We start from the raw sequence: 7,868 nt of genomic DNA on the forward strand, positions 1-7,868 counted from the left end.
TATATCTCAATAATTCACACACTATAACTTGCCCATTTAAAGGTACAATTTCATGGTTTTTAACACTTTCATAGAGTTGTACAACCATCATCACTACCTATTTTAGAACACTTTTCATCCTCCAAAAAGAAACCCATAATCATTAGCAGTGACTTCTTAGGCACAACCCCTCAGCCATAGACAAACAGTAATGTACTGTCTGTCTCTATAGATTTGCCTATTCTGGACATTTCTTATAAATTGAATAATACAATAGGTGTTCTTTTATGACTATCTTCTTTCAGTTAGTATGCTTTTAAGGTTTATCTATGTTGTAGTATGTATTGATGCTTCATTTTTTTATTGCTGAATAATATTCCATTGCATAAACACACCACATTTTATTTATTCATTCAACCGTTTTGATGGACATGTGAGTTGTTTCTACTTTTTGGCTATTATGAATAATTCTGTGAACATTCATATACAACTTTTTGTGTGGACATATGTTTTCATTTCTCCTGGGTATATATTTAGGAGTGAAATTGCTGATTCATATGGTACCTCTATGTTTAACATTTTGAGGAACTGCCAAAACTGCTTTTCAAAGCTGCTGCATCATTTTGCATTCCTCACAGCAATGTAGGAGGGCTCCAATTTCTCTATATCCTTGCCAAATGTTTTTGTCCATTTTCTTTTATTATCATAGTCATCTTAGGTATAAAGTGGTATCACATTACATTTTCCTAATGGCTACTAATGTTGAACATCTTTTCAAGTGTTTGTCGGTCATTTTTATTTCTTCTCTGAAGAAATGTCTATTGAAGTCATTTATCCATTTTTAAATTGGGTTATTTGTATTTTTACTCTTTAGTTGTAGGAGTTCTTTGTATATCCTGGATATGAGTCCCTTAGAAGACTTGTCTTATGGTGGTTTAAAACATAAAATTAAGGTTCAATATCATATGCTGCCTTAACATCTGGAAAAATTGGAAAGGATTTGGATGATCTAACTTCCAGTTCCTCTTCCCATTCTTCTCCCATATATAACGTCCCTGAAACAACTCCCCATATCAAAAAGAACAGATGTGATTCTTGCTGATCCTTGAATAGCAAGTTTCAGCCAACCTATGAGTTTATTCAAATAAACCAATCACATCCTTTCTTGGGAACCAAGGGTCATCTTACCTTCTTGCTACTATGAAATTGTCCTCCACAGCTCCTAGTTGTACACTCTGTTCCTGAGTGCAACTCCCATGTGGCTGGCTCCACATGACGTGGTATCCTTGTCCCATTGGCTGTGAGTATAGTGACTAATGAACTGCTGCCTGTCTCATCTGCTTTGTGTCAGGTGTTGTAGGTTCAGCCATCCCCATAACTCTAGTGTAGGAATCCTTCCCTTACAAATGAGTCAAAGAGGAAGAAATTAAAACATTTGTAGTTTACATTATTTTTTCCTTTTCTCTGTGTTATGTTTCACTTTCTTTTCTTGCTTTTCTTTCTTTCTTTCTTTCTTTCTCTTTCTTTCTTTAATTATTTATTTACTTGTTTTATTTTTTATTTTTTTTAAATTGACATCCAAATTAGCATATAGTACAACATGATTTCAGGAGTAGATTCCTTAGTGCCCCTTACCCATTTAACCCACCCCCCCACAACCCCTCCAGTAACCCTCAGTTTGTTCTCCATATTTATGAGTCTCTTCTGTTTTGTCCCCCTCCCTATTTTTATATTATTTTTGTTTCCCTTCCCTTATGTTCATCTGTTTTGTCTCTTAAAGTCCTCAGATGAGGGAAGTCATATGATTTTTGTCTTTCTCTGACGAATTTCACTTAGCATAATACTCTCTAGTCCCATCCACGTAGTTGCAAATGGCAAGATTTCATTCTCTTTGATTGCCGAGTAATGCTCCATTGTATACATATACCACATCTTTTTTATCCATTCATCTATCGATGGACATTTGGGCTCTTTCCATACTTTGGCTATTGTTGATAGTGCTGCTAGAAACATGGCGGTGCATGTGTCCCTTCGAAACAGCACAGCTGTATCCCGTGGATAAATGCCTAGTAGTGCAATTGCTGAGTCATAGGGTAGTTCTATTTTTAGTTTTTTTGAGGAACCTCCATACTGTTTTCCAGAGTGGCTGCACCAGCTTGCATTCCCACCAATGCAAATGAGATCCTCTTTCTCCGCATCCTCGCCAACATCTGTCGTTGCCTGAGTTGTTAATGTTAGCCATTCTGACAGGTGTCAGGTGGTATCTCACTGTGGTTTCGATTTGTATTTCCTGATGATGAGTGATGTTGAGCATTTTTTTATGTGTCAGTTGGCCATCTGGATGTCTTCTTTCGAGAAGTGTCTCTTCATGTCTTTTGCCCATTTCTGCACTGGATTATTTGTTTTTTGGGTGTTGAGTTCGATAAGTTCTTTATAGATTTTGGATACTAACCCTTTATCTCATATGTCATTTGCAAATATCTTCTCCCATTCTGTAGGTTGCCTTTTAGTTTTGCTGATTGTGTCCTTCGCTGTGCAGAAGCTTTTTATTTTGATGAGGTCCCAGTAGTTCATTTTTGCTTTTGTTTCCCTTGCCTCCAGAGACGTGTTGAGTAAGAAGTTGCTGCGGCCAAGATCAAGGAGGTTTTTGCCTGCTTTCTCCTCGAGGATTTTGATGGCTTGCTGTCTTGCATTTAGGTCTTTCATCCATTTTGAGTTTATTTTTGTGTCTGGTGTAAGAAAGTGGTCCAGGTTCATTCTTCTGCATGTCGCTGTCCAGTTTTCCCGGCACCACTTGCTGAAGAGACTGTCTTTATTCCATTGGATATTCTTTCCTGCTTTGTCAAAGATTAGTTGGCCATATTTGTGGGTCCATTTCTGGGTTCTCGATTCTGTTCCATTGATCTGAGTGTCTGTTCCTGTGCCAGTGCCATACTGTCTTGATGATTACAGCTTTGTAGTATAGCTTGAAGTCTGGGATTGTGATGCCTGCTGCTTTGGTTTTCTTCTTCAAGATTGCTTTGGCTATTTGGGGTCTTTTCTGGTTCTATACAAATTTTAGGATTATTTGTTCTAGCTCTGTGAAGAATGCTGGTGTTATTTTGATAGGGATTGCATTGAATATGTAGATTACTTTGGGTAGTATTGACATTTTAACAGTATTTGTTCTTCCCATCCAGGAGCATGGAATCTTTTTCCATTTTTTTGTGTGACTTCTTCAGTTTCTTTCATAAGCTTTCTATAGTTTTCAGTGTATAGATTTTTCACCTCTTTGGTTAGACTTATTCCTAGGTATTTTATGGGTTCTGGGGCAACTGTACATGGGATCGATTCCTTGATTTCTCTTTCTGTCACTTCATTGTTGGTGTACAGGAATGCAACTGATTTCTGTGCATTGATTTTATATCCTGCAACTTTGCTGAATTCATGAATCAGCTCTAGTAGTTTTTTGGTGGAATATCTTGGGCTTTCCGTCTAGAGTATCCTGTCATCTGTGAAGAGTGAAAGCTTGACCTCCTCTTGGCTTATTTGGATGCCTTTTATTTCTTGGTGTTGTCTGATTGCAGAGGCTAAGACTTCCAATACGATGTTGAATAACAGTGGTGAGAGTGGACATCCCTGTCTTGTTCCTGACCTTAGGCAGGGAAAGCTCTCAGTTTCTCCCCATTGACGATGATATTAGTGTTGGGTCGTTCATATATGGCTTTTATGATCTCGAGGTATGCTCCTTCTCTCCTACCTTCTTGAGGGTTTTTATCAAGAAAGGATGGTGCATCTTGTCAAATGCTTTCTCTGCATCTATTGAGAGGATCATATGGCTCTTGTCCTTTCCTTTACTGATGTGATGCATCGCGTTAATTGTTTTGCAGATATTGAACCAGCCCTGCATCCCAGGTATAAATCACACTTGGTCGTGGTGAATAATTTTTTAAATGTATTGTTGGATCTGGTTGGCTAATATCTTACTGAGGATTTTTGCATCCATGTTCATCAGGGAAATTGGTCTATAGTTCTCCTTTTTAGTGGGGTCTCTGTCTGGTTTTGGTATCAAGGTAATGCTGGCTTCATAGAAAGAGTTTGGAAGTTTTCCTTCCATTTCTATTTTTTGGAACAGCTTCAAGAGAATAGGTGTTAACTCTTCCTTCAATGTTTGGTAGAATTCCCCTGGAAAGCCATCTGGCCCTGGACTCTTGTTTTTTGGGAGAGTTTTGATTACTAAGTCGATTTCCTTGCTGCTTATGGGTCTGTTCAAATTTTCTATTTCTTCCTGTTTCAGTTTGGGTAGTGTATATGTTTCTAGGAATGTGTCCATTTCTTCCAGAGTGCCCATTTTATTGGCATATAATTGCTCATAATATTCTCTTATTATTGTTTTTATTTCTGCTGTGTTGCTTGTGATCTCTCCTCTTTCATTCTGGATTTTATTTATTTGTGTAAATAAATAAAATTCCTTTTTCTTTTTGATCAAACTGGCTAGTGGTTTATCAATTTTGCTCATTCTTTCAAAGAACCAGCTTCTGGTTTCATTGATATGTTCTACTGTTGTTTTGTTTTGTTTTGTTTTGTTTTGTTTTGTTTTGGTTTTGGTTTTGGTTTTGATAGCATTGATTTCCGCTCTAATCTTTATTATTTCCTGTCTTCTGCTGGCTTGGGGTTTTATTTGCTGTTCTTTTTCCAGCTCCTTAAGGTGTAAGGTTAGTTTGTGTATCTGAGATCTTTCTTCCTTCTGTAGGAAGGCCTGGATTGCTATATACTTTCCTCTTATGACCACCTTTGCTGCGTCCCAGAGGTTTTGGGTTGTGGTGTTATCATTTTCATTGGCTTCCATATACTTCTTAATTTCCTCTTTAACTTCTTGGTTAGCCCATTCATTCCTTAGTAGGATGTTCTTCAGTCTCCAAGTATTTGTTAGCTTTCCAAATTTTTTTCTTGTGGTTGATTTCGAGTTTCATAGTGTTGTGGTCTGAAAATATGCACGGTATGATCTCGATCTTTTTGTACTTGCTAAGGGCTGATTTGTGTCCCAGCATATGGTCTATTCTGGAGAACGTTCCATGTGCGCTGGAGAAGAATGTATATTCTGCTGCTTTAGGATGAAATGTTCTGAATATATCTGTTAAGTCCATCTGGTCCAGTGTGTCATTCAAAGCCATTGTTTCCTTGTTGATTTTTTGCTTAGATGATCTGTCCATTGCTGTGAGTCTGGTGTTGAAGTCTCCTACTATTATGGTATTACTATCGATGAGTTTCTTTATGTTTGTGATTCATTGATTTATATATTTGGGTGCTCTCACATTTGGCGCATAAATGTTTACGATTGTTAGGTCTTCTTGGTGGATAGACCCCTTGATTATGACAGAAGGCCCTCCTGCATCTCTTGATAGAGTCTTTATTTTAAAGTCTAGATTGTCTGATATAAGTGTGGCTACTCTGGCTTTCTTTTGTTGACCATTAGCATGATACATGGTTCTCCATCCCCTTACTTTCAATCTGAGGGTGTCTTTCGGTCTAAAGTGGGTCTCTTGTCAACAGCATATAGATGGATCTTGTTTTCTTCTCCATTCTGTTACCCTATGTCTTTTGATTGGAGCATTGAGTCCATTGATGTTTAGAGTGAGTATTGAAAGTTATGAATTTATTGCCATTATGATGCTTGTAGAGTTGGAGTTTGGTGATGTTCTCTGGTCCTTTCTAATCTTTGTTGCTTTCCATATATATATATATATATTTTTTTTTTTTTCATCTTTTCTCGCCTCAGAGAGTCCCCCTTAAAATTTCTTGCAGGGCTGGCTTAGTGGTCACAAACTCCTTTAATTTTTGTTTGTCTGGGAAACTTTTAATCTCTCCTTCTGTTTTGAATGCCAGCCTTGCTGGATAAAGAATTCTTGGCTGCATATTTTTCTGATTCAGCACACTGGATATATCCTGCCACTCCTTTCTGGCCTGCCAAGTTTCTGTGGATAGGTCTGCTGCAAACCTGATCTGTCTTCCCTTGTAGGTTAGGGACTTTTTTTTTCCCTTGCTGCATTCATGATTCTCTCCTTGCCTGAGTATTTTGTGAATTTGACTATGATATGCCTTGTTGATGGTCGGTTTTTGTTGAATCTAATGGGGTCCTCTGTGCTTCCTGGATTTTGATGTCTGTGTCTTTCCCCAGGTTAGGAAAGTTTTCTGCTATGATTTGCTCACATAACCCTTCTACGCCTATTTCTCTCTCTTCCTCTTCTGGGACCCCTATGATTCTGATGTTGTTCCTTTTTAATGAGTCACTGATTTCTCTGATTCTTAAATCGTGCTCTTTTGCCTTCATCTCCCTCCTTTTTTCTGCTTCATTATTCTCTATAAGTCTGTCCTCTATATCACTGATTCTCTGTTCTGCCTCATCCGTCCTTGCCGCTGCTGCATCCATCCATGACTACAGCTCAGCTATAGCATTTTTTATTTCATCCTGACTAGTTTTTACTTCTTCTATCTCCACAGAAAGGGATTCTGGTCTATTTTCAACTCCAGCTAGTATTCTTATTATCGTGATTCTAAATTGTGGTTCAGACATCTTGCTTGTATCTGTGTTGGTTAAATCCCTGGCTGTCATTTTTTCGTGCTCTTTCTTTTAGGGTGAATGCCTTCTTTTTGTCATTTTGAAGGGAGAAAAGGAATTAATGAGGTGGAAAAGTTAACATTAAAAAATTAAAATTAAAAAACTACACACACATACACACACACAAAATCAAATAAATGATGCTAGATTCTAGGTGTGCTTTGGTCTGGGTGTTGATTTGACAGATTAGAGAAAAAAAAGTCATTTGACAGATTAGAGAAAAAAAAGAGGGGGGGAGGAAATCGTTTGGGAATTTGAAAAAATGATACACTGAAGTAGACTAAAATGAGATGATGGGAGTAAAATAGAATTTCAAAAAATTTACACGAAAGTAAAGAATTTAGTAGAAAAAATTAAAGAAAAAATGTTTTTAACAAAAATTAAAAATAAAAATGAGTTTTTTCTCTTTCTGTATTCAAGAAAAAGAAATGAAAAAGAAAAAGGAGAAAAGAAATCGTTTGAAAATTTTAAAAAGTGAATACACTGTCGTAGACAAAAATAAAATGATGGAAGCAAAATAGAATTTGAAAATAGTTACAGAAAAGCAAAAAAATATGGTAAAAAATTAAAGAAAAATATTTTTAATAGAAATTGAAATTAAAAATAAAGTTTTTCTCTTTCTGTATGCAAGTAAAAGAAAAGAGGTGAAAAAGAGATAAAAAAGAAAATGGAATATATGGACCTGCTAACAGAATGAAATAGGACTGGAATTACTTCGTTTTCCCGTAGAAGTCAGACTATGAAGCGGTTTATAGTCCATAAACTATGTCTCACTGCCTGGTGAGATTTGTGTTACTGAAGAGCGAGGTTGGCCCAGCTGGGCGGGGCTCAGTGTAATGGCTCCATTCTCCACTAGATGGCGCCGCTAGCCTACTGGGGTGGATTGTTGCTGTGCATAGGTGCATATGCGCATGCGCAAGAGTGATGAAAATGGTGTCACTCAGTTACCCGGTCTCTAGTACGGGAACGAACTCTGTTCTCCCAGATCAGCAATCGTGCACCCGTCCTCTGTCTTCAGCTTTCGTCCACTCCCTACCTCTTTATTGTCTGTGACCAGGCCCCAGGCAGTACCACTGTCCCGAGTTTTGTCTCAGATGCAGCTGTTTACCCCGGCCTCTTACTTCTGAAGGACTGTGGCTTTGACCCGTTTGCTCCTCTGCTGGAGGGTCTCACCAAGCAATGCCAAACAATGGCCAGATGTCAGCTACCCCCCGGGAATGCTTACTGGACCCTGCTGCTGCCGGAGCCCCAAGACTGCGGCCAGGTGTCAGCCTGCCCCAGAAAAAGTTCG

This window comes from Panthera uncia (genome assembly GCF_023721935.1).
Source record: "Panthera uncia isolate 11264 chromosome B2 unlocalized genomic scaffold, Puncia_PCG_1.0 HiC_scaffold_24, whole genome shotgun sequence".
Classification (NCBI taxonomy): Eukaryota; Metazoa; Chordata; class Mammalia; order Carnivora; family Felidae; genus Panthera; species Panthera uncia.